Genomic DNA, 22,600 nt, shown 5'->3' on the forward strand with positions numbered 1-22,600 from the left:
TACGTAGATATCCATACGTATATGTGCATATGTATCTCTATCTGTATATGTGTAGACATATATTGCTCAGTATATGCATATATCTGGGTGTTTATTTATATAGCTATGTACATATACATATCCATCTATGTATGTCGATATGTATATGTGAATGCCTGTATAGATATCTGGATAATTCTATGTACATTTATCCTCACCATATGTCCTGAACATGGAGTGTAGCTCTACCTCAGACCCTATAGTCCCAACTTTGTAGTTCAAGGGGATGTCAGGTATGTATAACAGGTATATTTGTAGACTATTGCTACTGTAATAGGGAGTGTCTTCACACACATGGTGTGTGTGGGAGGTCACATCTGCTTTTTACATGTGCACCATTGGCTACTGACAAACATCCTTAGGACATCATAGTACAGTACCACTGCTAGCACATAATGCTCCTGTGGACCACAGCAGGGATAATGGCCAATATATGTGGACAGTCTGACACATTCTGGACAGTCCAGAGGTATTCACATAATCCCTTAGTGCAAGATATGTGGACCAATCCTGACAATGTGGATGTTAACAGCCATGTAGATGGGTATAACACATAACTACTGGTATACTTGTGCCCCCATAGGTTATGCATTCACACATCCTGCTTGTCCTGCCACATACTAAACGCTGGTACAGAGGTGCCATGGCCACATACTACCCACTAGATATTGACATAAATCTGTATAGCATCCCACTGCTCTGTCTGACATACATGACTGTTATGATGGCCCGGCAGCAGTACATCTGGCAATTATCTGGACATTACATCTCACTGGGTAAATACACTAAGCTGCTAGGCATGTAGCAAAGCACTGTGTAGGCTACAGCCAGACCAGCTCAACATTGGCCTACATTTCCTATGGGTAATGCACATGTACGTGCATATATAGCAGGCTCTACAGACATGCCACTGCACAGAGTAACATACATCTGTGTGAAAGTGCATAACCACAACCAATATGAACACAGCCACAGCCACATATGATATGTTAGCATATTAGTACAGTATATGGACTATCTGTTCAACACCGACATCAAAAGTGCCACTCACACACTAACCCTATATATACTGGGCCGCTACACAGTGTGCTCTGATGCCTGTCTTTGGTATGGGACATGTGTGTGTATGGCCATACAATCATGTCAGCCGATAGGGTAACATACAGTGGAGCAGCATGTAACATCAGATAGAGCAGGACCAAGAACAATGACATGTACCACAGTCTGTACACAGGCCAAGGTACATATTAACAATATGCACACTGCCGAAAATCACCATAAATACACAGACCTCAGTACTGTACACACAACTACAGAATATCCAAGTTATGTCATCAAATATAACCTCTACTATACATAACATGTGTAGCAGTCTGATATTTCACTGGCTTGTTATCAGATCTGATGCCACTAATTATGGTGTACAGCACATATGCACCCCTTACTGCATGACATGGGTACAAATGTTGACAGGATTGTGACTGGAGGCACATACACAGGGCCATTTTGACATGTTGCTGTGATAACCTCATACATTTACTGTTGTAACTGGGTTTGTTGCAACATATGTCCTATGAGGGATATGAAGTCAGTAACTCTCACGGCTGTCACCATCTACAGACTGCAATCCTCACACACACCTTCTGCAATTCACAGATAGGTGCTCTGTGGGTAACACCTGAAACAAACGCACCACACACTGGCCAGTCTGCAGATGACCCTACAGATGGGTGTTCCCTCATAAACATAGCATGACATGGCAGGTATGAAAACATGTAGGACAGCCATATTCACACACACCCTGTGAAACCAGCATTACTCCAAATGTAGTATAGCAGCACTTACAGTATGTAGTCAGGTCAGGCACATCCCTCTCCTGTGTATTGGCCTGTTTCTACAGTGCATGTTGTTAGAGGTAAATCCCCAATCCATCTGATATGCTGTTTATCAAAAACAGATCGAGTTCCTGCTCACAGTGAATGAAAGGCCCAACACCAACATGATGTTCCTAGATATTGGTGTGTGTTTCCATGCAATGGGCTATGGGAATGTTACCACAGCTGTTCCACATGCAATCAGCTAGAGGAGGGCTGCAATTCGTGCAGAGTCCATCAGCTGATCCTGAGCATCACTTAAAATACACATGCTGCTGACTAAGCAATGCAGGTGTAAGTCTCCATATCCACCAGAGAGGGAGTGAGAAAGGCAGGAAGAGGCACACAAAAGCCAGGGAGGGGTGGGAGAGTAAAACTTAAGCATGTTTATGTCACATACCTAACAGTACAGGATATCAATCCCCTGAAGACTATGTAATGCTATCACATGTCCATGCTGTTAGTGGATGCACCACATAGGTTACATGTTGGGGAGTCCTCAGAATGTATATGTGATGATGAGTGACATCTGCAACAGGGATATGGTAGCTATGTGGTAGGTGTAGTACAGGTGCCTGTCCGCATGAACAGGTGTCAGCATCAACACAGCCACACTCTCATAGGGAAGCACACACATTGACACACTTTGCAGGACCAGGAATATAACTCATCACTAGTGGGATTGCCACAACACAGTACTGTGCAGGTATCACATGCGCCATAGGGGTTATACGAAGGTTATATGTGCAAAGGGTATGTGGAGGTGTCTGACATCAGACAGCATGCTTCAGTATGCCAATGGGGGTTGTAGTGATTGTGAATGTGGTCATACAAATCATACACCACACACACAGACATGGGTGCCAGTACTGACATGCATGGGTGCACTGCTTAGCGGGTGTGTTGTGGTCCACAGTGCCAGATGGCTATACAAGGCTAGGTGATGGGTATACCTTGACATCTGGCCACATGAAAATGGTCTGCAATGTGGCTCAGGGGTGTAGTGTCTGGAGATGCCCACACAGGTGGTTATTGCATTCACCATCCAGTCACCTGGGTGACTATTGCACGTGGCCAATGCTGTGCATTGTTTGCCATGTATGTGTTCCTTAGTCCCTTATATGGACAGTGTCTGGTATGTGCACACCTCCCACATGCATGTGCAGTGACATGTGGAACTGTACCTGGGGTGTTATCATCAGATGTGCCAGTCCTGGGCTCATGTGGTGGGAACTGTTAATTGACAGCAGGTTCACCCTGCACTTACATTGATAGCATGACACCAGTATTCCCTGGTGCCAGTGGCATCTGTCCATACAGGGCTTGTGTTACAGGTATGGTATGTCCTTTGTGGGTCACATTTGATGGCAACACATGTGTTGCAGGTGTCCAGTGGGAAACATGGGGGAGGTTCACTGTCAGCATGTACATGCCTACTGGACTGATGGACAGGGTGCCATGCCCTCTGTAGCCCACTGCAATCACACCATGGTTACTATCAGTGGACAATATGCAGGGTACTACCAACATGGCGGCTGGTGCCTAGGCAAGTGTCCGTGTGTATGAGACATGGGTTGAGAGTGTTCCCTGAGTAATACAAGGGTTGCTAATGTTGTTCAGCTGGCATTGATGTCACATTTAGGGGTATGGATTTGCACCCCAGCCTCTTGGCTATTTCACAACTGTTATCCCTGTACAGTGGACATTGTGATATATACTTGGCCCACCATATAAGAAGTTTGCAAAGCCCACTCCACCTTGAGTCCAGTTGTTACACACTCACAATCACCTCCACACAAGGTACGAATGACTAACACAGACACATCTGCACACCTGTGATGTCTTGGATTAGAACTCCTACCTAACTAGTATATTACACTGCAGTAGTATGCCATTATAGGATGTGTCTCTAAGATTACTGGAGTACTCCTTCCCCAAAGGTGAATTTCACAGTGAATGACATCATCAGGATTGACAAAGTAGGAAATTTTAATTGTACTGAGTATGACTAGCCTAAATGCATTGCTCCCTACACAGACATAGCAACACACACAAAAAGTCCACAACTGCCATGTGTGGGAATAGAACCCCTACCAGAGTTCTATATCACACTACAGCATGATACTTTTATAGGACACATCACAGAATGCTGGTGTTCCCCTTCCTCAAAGGTGTATTTCACAGTGAATGACATCAGAAGGATTGCTAAAGTAAGGCATTTGAATTGTACTGAGTGTGACTAGCCTAAAATGCATTGTTCCCTACACAGACATAGAAACACACACAACACATCTACAACTGCCATGTGTGGGAATATAACCCTTACCAGAGCTCTATATCACACTACAGCATGATGCTATTATAGGACACACCATGGAGATTGCTGGTGTGGTCTTCCCCCAAAGGTGTATTTCACAGTGAATGGCATCAACAGGATTGCCAAAGTAGGGCATTTGAATTGTACTGAGTATGACTAGCCTAAAATGCATTGCTCTCTACACACACATGCACACAATTGCCAAGTCTGGGATTAGAACTCCTACCTATTTTATCAGACTACAGCTGTATGCAGTTATGGAATGCGCTATGGAGATTATTGGGCTATAACCTTCCCAGAGGTGTATTTCTAGGTGGATGATAGAAGCCTTACCAAAGTAGAGCATTTGAATTGTAAGGAGTGTGACTATCCTAAAAAGCATGGCTCTTTATACAGACAGACAGACATACACACACACACACACACACACACACACACACACACACACACACACACACTTGCCAAGTCTGGGATTAGAACTCCTACCTAACTATTTTATCACAGTACAGCAGTACGCAGTTATGGGATGCTCTACTGAGATTACTGGGCTACACTCTTCAAAGAGATGTATTTCTAGGTGGATGACATCAGCAGCCTTACAAAAGTAGAGCATTTGAATTATAGGGAGTGTGACTACCCTAAAAAGCATTGCTCTCTACACAGACACACACACTTGCCAAGTTTGGGATTAGAACTCCTACCTAACTATTTTATCACACTACAGCGGTGAGCAGTTATGGGACATGCTACTGAGATTACTGGGCTACAACCTTCCCAGAGATGTATTTCTAGGTGGATGGCATCAGCATCCTTACCAAAGTAGAGCATTTGAATTGTAAGAAGTGTGACTACACTAAAAAGCATTGCTCTCTACACAGGCAGAGACAGACAGACACACACAGACACAGTTGCCATGTCTGGGATTGGAACTTCTACCTAACTAGTTTATCACACTACCACAGTATGCAGATATAGGACACAACACAGAGATTACTGGGCTACAGCTCTCCCAAAGGTGTATTTCACAGTGGATGACCTCAGCAGGCTTGTCATAGTAGGGCTATGGGGAGGGCAGTGTGTGTGCATGGGCTATAACCCATTCATCTAGAAGTTGACACACCACATGCAGGCACACACAGGGTCATATTCCACAGGTATGTGTATACAGCTACTAGATGACTACTTCTTTGTACAGTCATGTTGCACAGCTATCACTTGCATCACATAGTCTATAATGTTGACAGATACCGGTGACTAGTATCTACAGTGAGTGACATCTGAACCTCATGTGGTTGTGGCCCTTTGGCTGTGTGCAGGGTGGGACAGGCCTGGATGGCTCCTTGTCACAGTCTCCCTCTACCACACATCTATGTACATCTACCTTTGGCTTATTATAGTGTGATGTCCTTAGATATGTGTCTGTATTCCTATCCAGTGTGTGTGCTGCTACAGCTAGATAAGTCTAGTCCACTGGTGTTTGCAACAATGGCCTTCATTTGTTTTTGTGTGAGCATGCCCACTATGACCTTTCAATAAGTTTTTGATTGACATTGCCTTCATTTCTCTAAGTGTGTGAGCATGCCCAGTATGCCCATCTGTATTGAATGAGTGGATCTAGTCCAAGTAGTTTGTACTGCAGTGCAGACCTTTGTGTTGTACACCTACAGGTAGCATACTCTTTCTGCAGGGTATCTGTTGATCATTTGGCATTGACTGTTACTACATTTCTACATAGGATGGGGAGGCACACCTGACTATTTCTACATTTCTACACAGGATTGGGGGCACACTAGACTATTACTTCATTTCTACGTAGGATGGGGGGCCACCTGACTATTTGTACATGTCTATACTGGATTGGGGTGGGCACATCTGACTGTTATTACATTACTACATAGGATGAGGGGGCACACCTGACACTTGTACACATTTGCTATGACTGTACTGGTATGTCACGTACTGCATTTAATTCTGTATTCTAAACTATCATGCTGACTAGAGTCATACCAGTGTACTACAGATCTTAGCTTTGATTTACCTACATATTAGTTTCTGACTTCCTACCCTTCAGAACTAATGTCACACTGCCTGACCTGCTGTGGTCTGTCTGTGTAGGCCTGGGGGGGGGAGGTTACCCATAGGCATCATTCAGAGGCTATAGCACAGCCTTTCTTTGTGTTTGTCTACACCTGTCCTGCTGGCTGTGACTGTTGCTGGGTATGTGAACCTCCCTGACTGGCATGTGTGAGTCACTTACCTTGTGGCTGTCCCAGTACGGAGGGTGGTGCTGCAGGGATGCCTATGTCAGATGCACATAGTATACTCCCTGCACATGTTTGAGCACAGGTAGTGTCATGTTTGGAATCCATTTTACTGTATGTGTGAGTCAGAGAGAGGTGTTATTCCCTGGGTCCCTCCTGTGTCAGTGTATGTGCTATGTGTTGCCTCTTTACCAAGGCCAGGGTATACTGGGCATGACTCCTTCTGCCTACTGGAGTAGGCTCAGGTTGTTCCTCCTCCAAGTCACACTGTGCAAGCCTTGGCAATGATAGGGGGCTCTGTGGCCCTGCCCCGTGCTGTTCCTGCTGCAGGATTTTCTGCAGGATCATATTGTGTAGCATGGCACATACAATGACAATTTAGGTACATGCAGCTGGTGAGTACTGCAAGGCTCCACCAGATGTTTCCAGGCACCAGAACTGTGACTTGAGCATCCCGAACACATGCTCTATTATAATTCTGGTCTGTGCGTGTGCCTCATTATGGAGTTCCTGTTTGGGTGTGTGTGCATTTCTGATGAGTGTCATCAGCCATGGCTCCAGTGCGTATCCAGCATCCTCCACTAGGTGACCATGTGGGATGTCCCCATTGGCAAATCTCTGGTACAGCTAAGTCAGATGACAGATTTGGGAATCATGATAGCTTCCAGGGCAGCCAGCACACAGATTCATTATTATGCCCTGGGCATCGCAAACGACCTGGCAGTTGATGGAGGTGAAGCCCTTGTGGTTGATGTAGACCCTACCCTTCCCACTAGGTGGTGCTTTGATGTGTATGTGCATGCAGTCTATAGCACCCACTACCTCAGGGTATTCTGCCATTTGGTGGAACAGTTGCATATTGCTGGCCAATGGGTGTTGGGGAAATATACATGCTCACCAACATGTGCTGACATGGCATCCAGGAACTGGTGGAGTACCCTGGATGCTGATGCCTGCGAGATCCCCATCATATCCCCAGTTGGCCTTTGGAAGGTACCTGTAGCTAGTATTCTTAGGCCTACACATACCTTGGTATCCACTGGGATGGGTTCCCCTCTGTTAGTTCTGTGTGTCAGGTGTGTCCGACATGGCTCAACAATTTGCTGTAGGAGGTTCCTGTCCACCCTATAGTGCTCCACTATCTTCAGCTCATGTAGCCCCTGGTAGGTTACCCTGGGTCTGTACACTCTTCTCCGTCTCCTTACTATGGGTTGGTCAACAGCATTCACATCCTCACCACCCTCAGCCTCTTCCACAAGTAATTGTATGATAGCTATTGCAGCCCCTATCATTTTGTTGTTTTGATTGTTAAAAGTTCCCTGCTTGTTTACCCCGGTGGTGAACAGTGTGGGAATAACCAGAGAGGAAGGTGTTTGCATAGTTTATAGTAGTGTTCTTGGCTGGGCTAGTCTGCTGCCTGTGTAATTGGCTGATTCTGATACATTTCATCTGCCAGCTATGCTAGTTCTCCTAGGTTACCTTCCTACTGTTGTTTTCCCTTCTTGTTGCCTTCCTGTTTAAGTCCAGGGGCACGTCTCATAAACACAGTGATCAAATGTGCACAGAGCTGCTATTTCCTGGTCTGACTTTTTTTTTAAACCTTTAAAACCCGATGCGTGGCACACACACCCACTTAGGCAATGTAAAGAGTGCTAGGCAGAATCAGACACACCCACTTGCTTAGCTGTGCTTAGATAGGAGCAAACCTGAGCCACAGGGCTCCAATCCACTTACACTATGCCTGACATACACCTCCAGGATGTCAGCTAACTCATAGGCTTGCACCAAGCTATTCCTACTCTTACACTGTTGGGACCTGACTAGCATGCTGGGGAAAAACTGGGATTCACTATCATTCCCCTCATTTGCATAGGATTGCCTGCTAATGCATAGTTACATGTCTCACACTGAGCCTCCCCCTTTAGCAACCACTATTCACTGGTCATGTTGTCTTCTGCCTGCCATTGACTTTCATGGCAGAATAGTGATTTTAGATAGAATGCCTATTTTAGGTTTATTTTATTATTTTCCCCGATCCCATTTGCGTGCCGCTGCCCTACGCTTAAACAGCCAAGATCGGCCAAAAAAAAATAGAAGTTGATTTTTTATTTTTTTACGCTGTTTGCAATGCCAATGGCCTTATACTTGGCCATTGGCATGCTTCCTGACTGATATGCAGCCTTTATTTGGAGCTGTTGTAGCTCCATTATGGATTTTGCAGAAATGTACTCGGTTACGAACCGAGTACATTTCTGAAGATTGCACTAGTCCTGCACGGCTGGTTTCAAGCTTCCTGAATCACACATTCACCTAATTTGCATAGATTTCTCCTGCAAATGGGATGATTTGCATACAGGGGCTTAGTCCGTACAGGACTGGTGCAGGAGCACTTGTGCACGCCCCTACAGGCTGTTCCTGGATAGCATGGCAGACATATTGCCTGCTTGAGCTCCTGCGCTAATCCTGCATGCCGTGCACGGTATGCAGAATCCAGGGGATGGTCTCAACCATATGAAGTCTGAGTTTCCAAAGACTCGATCATCTGATATAAACCTATCTATATATATGTAAATATATATATATATATATATATATATATATATATATATATATAAAAAATATATATATATATATATATATATATATATATATATATATATATATATATATATATATATATATATATATATCTGTGTGTGTGTGTGTGTGTGTGCGTGTCTTTGTATTACATTTCTTTACATTGCAGAAAATTTGTCTAAAAAGTTAATTAGCTATGACAAACATCTAATAAAAAAACAGTGAACTAAAGTGATCACTGATATATCTGTTTTGTGTGTGTGTGTGTGTGTGTGTGTATGTGTGTGTGTGTGTGTGTGTGTGTGTGTGTGTGTGTGTGTGTGTGTGTGTGTGTGTGTGTGTGAGTGTGTGTGTGTGTGTGTGTGTGTGTGCATGCACGCTCGCATGTGTGCGCATGTGTGTGCATGTGTGTGTGCGTGTGTGTGTGTACATATGTGTGTGTTTGTTTTGGTTTGTTTATCTGCTTGCTTTTGTTTTTTTCTTCCTTTAGAAATTTCTCAATGATCACTTTTCTAAAATACCAAAGCTAACCCAGTAGTAACAAAGAGCTTTTTGTTAATAGTTTAACAAAGGAATTAAAATGGTATAATTAAACAAACTAGTCTGATAAAAGCCTGGATAAAGGTATTCACATTTAATATTTTATTTAGTTGAGTGACTGTTTCATTTTATTCAACAGCCCCTGTCTGCTGTGCACTCCTGGTCCTGGTGCCTGTGACTGCCTTCCCAGCTCTGCATCCTGCCTATTTCAAATCCTAAACCAAGAGTCTACCTGCTTGTTGGCTACGGACCCCTTTCAAAATAACTTGAACTCCCACTGGACTGCTATCCTAGCACCCTTCCAGTAAAGAAGTAAATATTTCACAGCTCTGCATCCTGCTTATTTCAAATCCAAAACAGAGAGTCTACCAGCCTGCCGGCTACAGACCCCTTTCAAAATAACCTGAACTCCCACTGGACTGCTATCCTAGCACCCTTCCAGTAAAGAAGTAAACATTTCCCAGCTCTGCATCCTGCCTATTTCAAATCCAAAACCTAGAGACTACCTGCCTGCCGGCTACTGTCCCCTTTCAAAATAACCTGAACTCCCACTGGACTGCTATCCTAGCACCCTTCCATTAAAGAAGTAAACATTTCCCAGCTCTGCATCCTGCCTACTTTAAATCCAAAACCGAGAGTCTACCTACTTGCCTGCCAGCTATGGACCCCTTTCAAAATAACTTGAACTCCCACTGGACTGCTATCCTAGCACCCTTCCAGTAAAGAAGTAAATATTTCCCAGCTCTGCATCCTGCCTATTTCAAATCCAAAACCGAGAGTCTACCTGCCTGCCAGCTACGGACCCCTTTCAAAATAACCTGAACTCTCACTGGACTGCTATCCTAGCACCATTCCAGTAAAGCAGTAAATATTTCCCAGCTCTGCATCCTGCCTACTTCAAATCCAAAACCAAGAGTCTACCTGACTGACGGCTATGGACCCCTTTCAAAATAACCTGAAGTCCCACTGGACTGCTATCCTAGCACCATTCCAGTAAAGCAGTAAATATTTCCCAGCTCTGCATCCTGCCTACTTCAAATCCAAAACCAAGAGTCTACCTGACTGACGGCTATGGACCCCTTTCAAAATAACCTGAAGTCCCACTGGACTGCTATCCTAGCACCATTCCAGTAAAGCAGTAAATATTTCCCAGCTCTGCATCCTGCCTACTTCAAATCCAAAACCAAGAGTCTACCTGACTGAAGGCTATGGACACCTTTCAAAATAACCTGAACTCCCACTGAACTGCTATCCTAGCACCCTTCCAGTAAAGAGGTAAACATGTATGTGTACTCCCTAAACTGGCAGTAAAGCATATGCTTGGCATTTTTTACTTTTGGTGATTAAAAGCTTGCTTCACAGCCAGGACAGCCAGCAGCCATAGCCCCCCTCTACCCTGTAGCTAGCATACTTAATCTTCTCAGTAGCACAAGCCCCTTCTCCTGAGTATTTTCTCCCTTCCCAATTCCTTGATCAGTCTTTCTCCCAGATAGACCCTTCCATTGTAATACATAACCTGTCCACTAGGTAGCACCCTTATTTCAGTCAGTCCCACACCTTATATATTTAGCCTTCTGGCTTATAATATTAATACATCTCAACTCGATTATTCTAAGCTCTGCTCTTAACATACTCTCAGCTTTAAATCCTACTTTTACAATTATCATCTAGCTATTCTCTAACCTGCTCTACTACTGTAGTCCCACTTATCTATACATAACTAAACTTACCTTAATAAACCTCTTCCACTGATTGTTCCTCTCAAGCTCCTTCCTTCTTTTGTGTTTGGCTCTATACTTATCTCTGACATTCTCATTCCCTGTTTGTCTACATCCTTTCCTCACCACAAGGTTTCAGTGTCTATTCTCTAGTTTCTCTGTGCTTCCCCTTCCCCCTATCCAGTCTCTTACTGTTGGCTTATATCTTATTTTAGCCTTCTGACTGCGGGATGATTATTTCCCCGCCTTCTTTATCTGCCCTCTCTGTTACTCCCCCCTCTTTTCCACCCCCTACTCCACCTGTATTTTATAAATATTAGTGACTCCTCTAGGCACCATGTTTTCCTTCCCTGTAGTTACCCCTGCCTGCTGCATGCTCCTGGTTCTGGTGCCTGCGACTGCTGTAAGTGATGTATTGTACCCTCCCTGTACTTTTTAGCTGATTTCTCAATGTAGTAGCATAGAAGCATGTTTTAAATGCTAATTTTTGCTTCAGCTACAGAAATGTTGGATTCCTACTGTTGCAGCATGGAAGCTTGTTTTACTTATTAAGTATTACAGTCTCGCCAACCTGTGCTTAGAAGTGTTATATTCTTTGTGTATTTCTTGCTAAAGTTTTCTAGTTCTCTATGTGCTTTAAATTGTTGTAATACTGTTCATGATTGCTAAATAACAGGACTTAATGTGCTAGATTGCATAACACCAAAAAGGCTGGTCTGTGTTTGTATCACCCGCGTGGAACTACTTAAAGCAACGAAGTGCGCAAAGGTGAAACTTCCAGTGTTACAGTTGCCGTTCAGCAAATAATTTTTAAATTTCCCATACATTTTAGCTATTTCAAGGGGTCTCTGTCTAAACTGCATCTATAGCTACTTTGTGAAGGTTTTACACCTGATTGTAAGCCTGTGGAGTCCATTAAGCACCATGCCTTTCTTAGCGTTCTAGCCCTTTACCAGGAAACGCTGAACAGCTATATGTACTACTCCTCTTACTGACCTATGTCTAATATTAAGTAATAAGGTTTTACTCTAGATAAGTAGGCTGTACAGCTATTTAAAGCACCATGCTTTCCTAGCATTCACCCATTGAAGAACGCTGTGCTGCCAGGTGTACCACATTTTTTCCTTTGGTCATTACAGCACCATGCTTTATGAACGCTTCCAGCTTAACAATGAGAAATGCTGAGCTGTTATGTCCGCCTCTTCATTTAATCATACTTTATTTTAACTTTAAATCAAAAGAATAACCCATAGGAACTAGTTCAGTTTTCAGTATTTCCGATCCCACTTATGCCAAGCTATCTCTGTGAAAGAATGCTTGTAAAGATTCTATAGGGGAACTAAATGCTAACTTATTTAATACGGCTAAGCTTTGAATAGCCTCTAAAAAAGTGCATCGCTTCCATTTAGCTTTTTGCATGTGGCAACACAAGACAGCAGCCTCCCTATTAGTTATGAAAGAAGCTATATTTGGAAAGTAACTCTGCCTGAAGTTCTTGTTTGGTGTACTGCTTAAGGTAAATGTGCCTATTAGTATTGAAATAGTGCACATGGTCAAAGTTACATTTTTGCTTCAGCACTAGTAAAGCTGGATGTGCATATTATTACTCCTGTAAATACTGTACCCCAGGTTCCTACTAGTCATCCTGCATATAAAAAGCCAATATAGTTGGTAGAATTTGTCAACAAAATACCTCTTTATCTGAAAAATGGCACTACAATATCACTAAGATTCTCCTAGTAGCCTTATGTTTAAAGACTTATCAAGGGCTCTCTTGCAATGTATTGAGTGTTTGTTTTAACCTACATTTATAGCTTTTAGCAGTACTGAATGAATGTAACTTGATTTTTGTATTGAGTGTTTGTTTTAACCTACATTTATAGCTTTTAGCAGTACTGAATGAATGTACATTATTGCCTTACCTGCATAATATAACTTACTGTACTAAGTTTACTTCTTTTTTTCTTCCTCTCTTTCAAAAGTTCCCAGCTCTGCATCCTGCCTATTTCAAATCCAAAACCGAGAGTCTACCTGCCTGCCGGCTATGGACCCCTTTCAAAATAACCTGAACTCCCACTGGACTGCTATCCTAGCACCCTTCCAGTAAAGAAGTAAACATGTATGTCTACTCCCTAAACTGGCAGTAATGCATATGCTTGACATTTTTTACTTTTGTTGATTAAAAGCTCGCTTTACAGCCAGGACAGCCAGCAGCCATAGCCCCTCTCTACCCTGTAGCTGGCATACTTTCTCTTCTCAGTAGCACAAGCCCCTACTCCTGAGTATTTTCTCCCTTCCCAATTCCTTGATCAGCCTTTCTCCCAGATAGAACTTCCATTGTAATACATAACGTGTCCACTAGGTGGCACCCTTATTTCAGTTAGTCCCACACCTTATTTATTTATTTAGCCCTCTGGCTTATAATATTAATACATCTCAACTTGGTTATTCTAAGCCCTGCTCATAACATACTCTCAGCTTTAAATCTTACTTTTACAATTATCATCTAGCTATTCCTTAACCTGCTCTACTACTGTATTCCCACTTATCTATACATGACTAAACTTACCTTAATAAATCTCTTCCACTGATTGTTCCTCTTGAGCTCCTTCCTTTTGTGTCTACTCGCTCCGTTTGCCGTGTGGGTTCACTCCACTCCCCTACCTTACCCCCATATCCCACCCACCCCCAGGGGTCCTACCTTTATTCATCACATACCCCGACCTCCTACCTAATTACCCAATAGCAGCTCCTTCCTCTTCCCCCTCCATCTCCACCAAACATAGGAATTTTCCGTCCCTTTTCCTCTCTAGCACTACCTTCTCACTTAAACTCTCTTCACTTCTTCCTCCCTCCATAAACAATTAAAGCCGTCTTCTCTCTTCTCCTATACCTTCACTGCTTCACAGATATCTTCCGTTCTCCTTATCCATTTATACCATTCTCCTTTTTTCAATATGTGTTTCTTAAGTCACCACTCTCTCTACACCCCTTGCTTTCTCCTTGTCTTCCTAATTCCTCTCTTCTACTCCAGTTCATTCTCCTTCACTGCTTATGTAATATTACCTACAAAAATAACCTCACAACCCAACCTTCACCTACAATTCTTCTAACATTTCTACTCAATCTCTTCCTCACTTATCCAGCCCAACCCACTTCACCTATTCCACCTTAAAATCTTTTCCTCTACAATTAAGATACTGTCTCCTAAACTACTCCTGGATTTTCCAAAACCCACATTATTTAAATTCAAATGGCTAAGGGATACCTCCTTCAACGATCTAGCCCATGCTGGAGATGTCCACCCCAACCCTGGTCCTAATTCCCCTACTTGCAACACCTACCCCTACCTCCTTCCTCCTCCCACAACACCCTAAAAATCTTTACCATGAATGCCCAGTCTTAACAACAAAGCTCATCACTTTCAAGCTTAGCTATGCCACAACCAACCACACATCTTAGCAATCTCTAAAACTTGGCTCAAACCCCATATCTCAGATGCTGAGATCCTACCCACAGGAGTCAATATTCCCAGAAATGACCAACCAAATAAAAAAGGGGGTGGCTCTGCCTTAGTATACTCCAACCTCCTCACCTTAATACCCCTCCAAACTCTAATTCCACATTTCCAGAACACATAATTGACTGTTGGACTACTAAAAATGAATAAACACAAGAATATCTGCATAATAGCCCTTTATATTTTTCCTGGTAACAACATCTCTACCCTTGAGGATATTCTCCTATGGGCCTCTACTGAAATTAAGTATGAAACTTATATTTTAGGAGATGTAAATATTGACTGGAACAAAATTACTAGCACCTCTCCCTCCCTATCCATCAACCTCTATAACTTCTTTCAGATAATTCACTCAGTCACCCGACCTAACAAGGTAAATCCCCCTGGTTCCACTTTAGACTAGATCTTAGTCTCTGATCCTAATAAAATAACCAACTCTGGCACAACTCCTGATTCCATCAGCGACCATTTCCCAGCTTACATTCATCACTCAATGACCTCTTCCCCTCACCAGCACCAATATATGTATACCCGTAACCTCAGTAATTTCAACCCCACATCATTCTCAAACATTCTCAAACAAATTAACTGGCAAATACTAAACTCCCTTCCTCTTGACAATGCTATAGGACACTTCAACTCTGTCTTCCTGGACACTTTAAACTCCCTTGCCCCTCTTAGACACAAGAGGGTAAAAACTAATATAGCTCCTTGGCTATCCAAAGTTACTAAGAAAATTATGCACCAAAGGGGCAAACTTTGGAAGCTCTACCAAAAAGATAAACTTCCCAATACCCTGCTCCAATACAAACAGCAACATAACCTAGCAAAACAGCTAATAACCAAGGACAAAAAGTCCTACTACATCAAACTCCAGTCCAACAACAAAAACCCCAAGCAATTCTGAAAATCAATAAACTCACTGCTTAATCCAGGATCCAAAAAATAATCCTTGTCCTGACCCAAGCAAATCGGATCTTGAGTTGCCTCTGATTTTAACTCATTCTTCTTAGAAACTATTTCTGACCTGACCAGGATCTTCCCCAACATTAACCCTCCAGCCCTTCTCTCTTCCTCATCCAACCCCACTAATAACTCTCCCCCCTTGTTCGACTTCAAACCTGCCTCTACTAACTCCATAAAAAGACTTCTATCTAAACTTAAACCATGCTCTAATGCTCCTGACAACATTCCCTCTGCATTCCTAAAATGTGCTGCTGATGCCTTAGCTCTCCCAGTTAGTATTATAATCAACAGATCTATTAAGGAATCGTACGTCCCCAAACTCTGGCGCTCAGCCTATATTCTTCCCCTTCATAAAGGAGGCAAAAACGCCAGCATATCTAACTTCCGCCCTATCGCTCTGCTCTCTCCAATCTCTAAAATCCTTGAAAAGTGCATTCACCTTCAACTTATGCCTTACCTAGCCCAAAACAATCCTCTTACACCTACACAACATGGTTTCCACCCAGGTCATAGTACTATAACTGCTGTACTCTCTTTCTTAGAAACAGTCAGTCTAGCCCAAGACTCTGGACATCTAGTCTCTACTGCTCTGTCCAAAGCATTCAACACTGTTTCACACAAACACCTTCTTTATCATCTCTCAAAGCTCCATCTCTCCCCAAACACTATATCCTGGTTCTCCAGTTACCTATCAGATAGAACTCAGGCAGTCAAATGGAAGTACTCTACTTCTTCCTTCTTACCTACCCCATCTGGCATACCACAGGGATCTATCCTAGGGCCCATGCTTTTCAATATCTTCATAAACAACTTTCATGCTTCCATTCCTGATTCCAAAATTATTCAATATGCAGATGATTCTACCTTAGTTTGCTCTGCCTCTAACCTCTCAGAATTGCTGTCTAAAACACAAACTGCCTTCTCAACCACCGAAAATTGGATGTGCCAAAACCACCTCTCTCTCAATGCAAACAAATCAAAAATTCTACTTTTCCCTCCCGCAAAGTCATTCTCCTACAACAAAAATGTCTTCAAAGTGCTAAGTCAAACTAATTCAGCTATAGAAGTGGTTCCTTCCACTAAACTACTTGGTATTACTATTGAAGAACATCTCAAGTTCGATATCCATATTCAACAAAATATTAAGAAAACCCACCAAAAGCTAGGTATGCTGTATAGGAACAATCGCTTCCGCTCTTATACTACTAGGAATACTCTAGCCACCACTTATCTACTGCCATCCTTATTATATGGAGCCCCCCTGCTAACTAACCTATCCTCCTGTATTTCCTCCAAACTAGAAAACTGCTATAATAAAATCTTAAAATGTGCTACCAAATCTAAACCTTCTACCCATCACTGCCTTACCCTAAGATCCCTAAAGTGGCTTGAACTCCCAAACTACTTAGACTTCCTCCAACTCACCACTGCACACAGACTTGTATATCACTCAACTAAGTGTCCAGCACTAATATCCTCCCCCATTACACCCCCAATAGAACTTTCAGATCCGAGCATCAAAACCTAATTGCTATCCCCAAACCCAAAAGTACAGCAGGCCAACTTCTCCTCGCTGTCTTTCTAGGCAAAAAAATGGAAGTCCCTTCCTCCATCTCTAAGAACCATCCCAAACTTAGAAAACTTCAAAACTCAGCTTACCAAACACCTGGACACAACATGGAAATGCAATTGCCACCATCCAACCTAATCTTCCTTAGTCCATTCCCTGGGGGGGGGGGTTTCTCACTCTGGTTCCTAAGCCCTCAACAACTCTCCTTCAGCTATGCTCTTGGGGGTTTTCTCCCTCATGTTCCTAAGACCTCAATAACTCTCCTTCAGCTATGCTCCCACGAGCATTTTCTTTGCTCTTCTTTCTCTATTAGCTGCTTATTTCTTATGGTTCAACATTGTAAATATTGTATATAGCGTTCCATTACTAATTTCTTTTCTGAAATTGTGCATGTATAGTGTATCCTCATTTTACTTAAAAGTATGTATATAAAACATCTTCTCACCTAATATCTGAGTGTGCACACTAAAGAAAATGTATAAACAATATGTCCACACTCAATGCTTTTCTGCTTATTATGTATATTTTCAAGGTGTTTGCTTGTAACTGTTTCCATATTATGTAAGACTGACATCCGTGTATTTCTGTACCTTATCTGTATTATGTATCTTGGAGCTTTTCTCCCCTGGCTTCCACTGAAAACGGGTCACTCTGACCCAGTGGACTTCCCCAGTAATCAAACTGGAAATAAATAAATAAATATTATTATTATTATTATTATTATTACTCATTGTTTTTTATTTTCTTTCACTTAATAGCATTTCAATGATTTCTTTTGACATTTTATTTTCTTCTGTTCTTTTTTTCTTTTTTTTTAATGGATGGATGTATCATTTACAGATTATTTTGTTTCTTCAGTTCTTTCAGTCTTTTTCCTTTTAATTTTGTTACTTATCTATTGTTCGGTATGAATTTTGGCCATTTTGCTGATTTATTTTTGTTTTTGTGATTTGTTTGGATGTTTATTTTTTTAGTTGGTTATTTGGAGTTGTTCATCATAGCTCTGAAATTTATAATTGTGAGCATTTGTCTACAAATATTTAGTAAAAGCTGCAATTAATTAGCATGTGCTGATGGTTATCACAAATATACTAATGATTTTTTTGTAGGGGTACCGTGATGTGTTTTGTGGGGGGGGGGTTGGCTTGCTTTTTCAGATGTGTTGGTTTGTGCCCTCTTTATGTCTGCAATTAATATGCATTAATTCCAAGACTGCTATACCTTGAGGCCTGGGGAATAGTCTGTGATGTTGCATTCTCTGACTTATCTGGCAGTATTCATCCTCATTTATGAAGTATGCCAGATACAAGAAAATTGCCTTGCATGCTTCACAAGACCATTCTGATTAATAGAAACCCCTCGCAGCCTATAATCACCACTTCAAGCTTAGGCAGTGACATGCAAATGTGATGCTTCATTGGAGGAGTCAATTCAAATAACCTTCTCAGCACATTGCCCACTTACAAAGACTCCCACACTATACAATTGTTGGACAGGGCAGAGATCAGGCATTAAGTGTTTTCTGCACCCTTGTGGTAAAGACCTTTGCCTTCTACTGGTCGGAATCTGTATAGGAAGAACTGGAGCTATTTCACCCTAAACTGATATCCAATGAAGGTAGGTCATGCTATGTGTGTGAATATGAAGATATGCTCATTACTGTATGTCACTGTGAGTGTGTGTTTGTATGCATGGGAGTAAGTATGTATGTCTGTGTGTGTGTTTGCATATATGTGTGTGTGTGTGTGTGTGTGTGTGTGTGTGTGTGTGTGTGTGTCTGCATACGTGTGCATATATGTGTGTGTGATTTGTGTGTGCGTGATTGTGTGTGTCTGTGTGTGTGTGTGTGTGTGTGTGTGTGCGTGTGTGTGTGTGTGTGTGTGTGTGTGTGTGTGTGTGTGTGTGTGTGTGTGTGTTCACTTCTCTCATGGGAAACTGGCAGGGTTAATAAATATAACTAGCAAACTAAATTACTAGGTAAATGGACCTAGTGTTGCTCAATATATACTTTTATTTTCATTAATATTTAGGATAGATGATGGTACTCCTGATTTACAGCCAAGTTACAGACCAGGGGGAATTGATTCTATGGCTACTATCACAAATCTTAATAAAAATAAAAGTATATATTGAGATACACTGGGTCTGTTTAGTTGGTATTTTCATTAACCTGGCAATGTGATACAGTGTCTGTGTGTGTTCCTCTTCATGTCTATTCTGACTCCTTATTGAAATGACAGCACTCCCAATACCCAGTCCTGACACTCTGAAAAAGAAAAGAGTCAATCTCGGGGTCTATATTAGAACATCGAAGTTTCAAAACTTTGAATGTTCTAATATCAAGCCCTATTACGCAAAAGCTAAAAACATCAAACATACAGAACAGCAAATTTTTTCCTAGGGAAAAATTTGTTGATCCAAAACACATACACACAACACAAGCACACCAAACAAACAGCAGCACACACATACACCTAAAATCTTACACCTAACCCTATACTAAACTATACACACACCACTAACTATCCACTTACCTTAACCCAAACCCTAACCCTAAAGTCCATCACTATAGCACACTTACCTGACCGGCGCCCTAACCCTAACTCACCTACCCCAGCCTAACCTTCACGTCCACACAGTCGCACACTTACCTTACCCGTGCCCTAACCCTAACTCACCTAACCCACCCTAACCCTCACATACACACAATCACACACATATCTAACCCGCACCCTAACCCTAACTCACCTAACCTGCTTGTTAGAAAAATGTGTATTTGAATATATGAGAAATGCTAGTTTAAAAGCAAAATAGTATATAATGCATTTTATTCTATTAATCATATAACAGAAAGAATTAATTCATGTGTAAATGTAAGTAGTTTTGAAACTGCAGTGTGGCTTGAAGCAAGCTGACCTTCGACCCTGGCAGATGCTAGCTTAGCAAGTTTTAATGTTTATGCTTTTCACAAGTGATTATCTGCTGGGTCAGGAAATTAAATGTGTGAAATAATGAAATCTTCTGCTCTTTCCTGCCGGGATGATTTGGCCTTGTATATGTGTTACTAAGATAGCATGCAGCTGGTGAGAAAGTGTTACAGTGAACAAAGATGTGTATTAGAAGACTGAATCTGCTATTGTATTCGAACTGATGTAAAACCCTGAAGAAGTAACTTTACAGAAAGACATTATGTCTGACCAGGTGGATAGCAAGGCCATATTGTTACCAGAGGAAAACTTTTTAAAATATACAGTATCAGCAGTTTTTATGAATAGAGGACTGTAAGCTAAAGTGATGTAGATGCCCTGTGACATACCACGTCAGTAAGGTGGGCACAGCTTGAGTGTTAAACCTATATAAAATTGTGTGCTTCCTGTTTCATGTTAGACAAAGTTCTGTACTTGTACGTTTTTTGCCTCCTGGTGTACACTAGCAAACTTTTGAACCTGAACCTCCTGTGTATTGAATTCTTGATTTTATTTAACACTGCTCTAACCTTCACGTCCACACAATCGCACAAATACCTAACCCACACCCTAATCCTAAATACCCTAACCCGCACTCAATCGCACACTTACCTGAACCAGACCCGTAACTTTCCACCACAGTGCTGAAAATACAGAAGCAACAGAAATGGACAACCAAATTCTTTCCCTAGGAAAAAAATTGGTTTTCTGTTGCTTCGATATTTTCAACATTTGCGTAATAGGGTTCGATATTAGAATATTCAAAATTTTGAAACTTTGATGTTCTAATATAGATCCGAATCTCAAACATCATTCTTCTCGTTTAAACAAGTCCACCATGCACTCCTGATGTCAGGAGCAAGCTTCCAAAGCTTCCACCTCCCACAGACTTATACACACTAATTAATAGATTGCTGTACCTTACAGAAAAGGGAATATTCTGAGATATCTTGGAATTAGTATATGTAAGTCCATTTTTTAGCCCATTCAGTTTCCATGTTTTGGGACTTCTAGCAGTTCCCAGCATTCCAAATGGATATCATCTATATTGCATAGTATTACAGGCGATAGGTGCCCCACTGTACAGTTGTTCCAAATGCACAATAGACAGATCCGTAGTCATGCAAATTCCTGGCTAATAAAATGTTGCCCTTTACGGAAAGGGAATTTGGATTATTATGAATTGGAAATAAGCAATACACATGTTATGTTATTGGTATAGGGTGATTTGTGCTGCCGTGCTATTGATTATGAGTGCCAGTCATTATGTATTCATGGCTTTGAACTGTCAGTGTCACTGATTCTTGGATCCTAGATGCAGTTTTTATAATTTCAATTGAAAACAAATGTACATTTATTTTTCATCACTAGGTTTGGTTATCTTTTTTTTTTTTTTTTTTTTTTTTTTTTGCAATTTAATAACGTGTTTTCCTGATTTATTTCATGTGTTTCCTTTGATATTTTTTTTCATAGTTTAAAACTATAGATTTAGTAATAGGGAATTTTGAAAAGTGTTGCAGTTGTACATTTTAGGATTTAGGTTTGGTAATCTCACTAGTTTTTCTTACAAATATCAATGTGATACATACCTGGGAATTCAGAAAGAAGTGACCACTCACATTAAGGGCTGCAGTAAAAAGATCCTGGTTATTTTGATGTAGCATTTTGTGATTCAGAGACACATTAGCCACAATAAGGAAAAACCTCATTGTTGGCTAACTTGCATGTATCAGAACCAGCGTTAACTACCACAAATGCAGATCAGCAGTTTTCTGCAGTAGTTAACAGCAGCAGCCGATACATCATATGAAAACAAGCAGTCCCTTCTCATTCATTTTACTCATAATACACACATTCAAATACACACACACACACACACACACACACACACACACACACACACACACACACACACACACACACACACACACACACACACACATGCATACTACATGCCCAATACCTGTCCATAGGTTCTGAGAATATCACTGATGTCACCTCTTTTCTTGCCCTCGCAAGTCACAGATGATTCCAATCAGCAATTAACACTGGACATATTACGAGTTTTACACTTCATTTCCTTTAGTAAATGCATGGTGATACAAAAGTTGTTATGCTAACAACTTTCTAAGTTTGTAGGAGGAACTTTGTCCAACCATTAATGTTGCGTTTGTCCTGATTTCTTGCTGTATGAGGTTGAGAATGTCTAATGTTGGCCTACACCCCTTCCACTTTAAGTAACAAACTGTTCC

The sequence above is a fragment of the Protopterus annectens genome, chromosome 6.part1, assembly GCF_019279795.1.
Source record: "Protopterus annectens isolate FY-2018-M chromosome 6.part1, PAN1.0, whole genome shotgun sequence".
Lineage (NCBI taxonomy): Eukaryota > Metazoa > Chordata > Ceratodontiformes > Protopteridae > Protopterus > Protopterus annectens.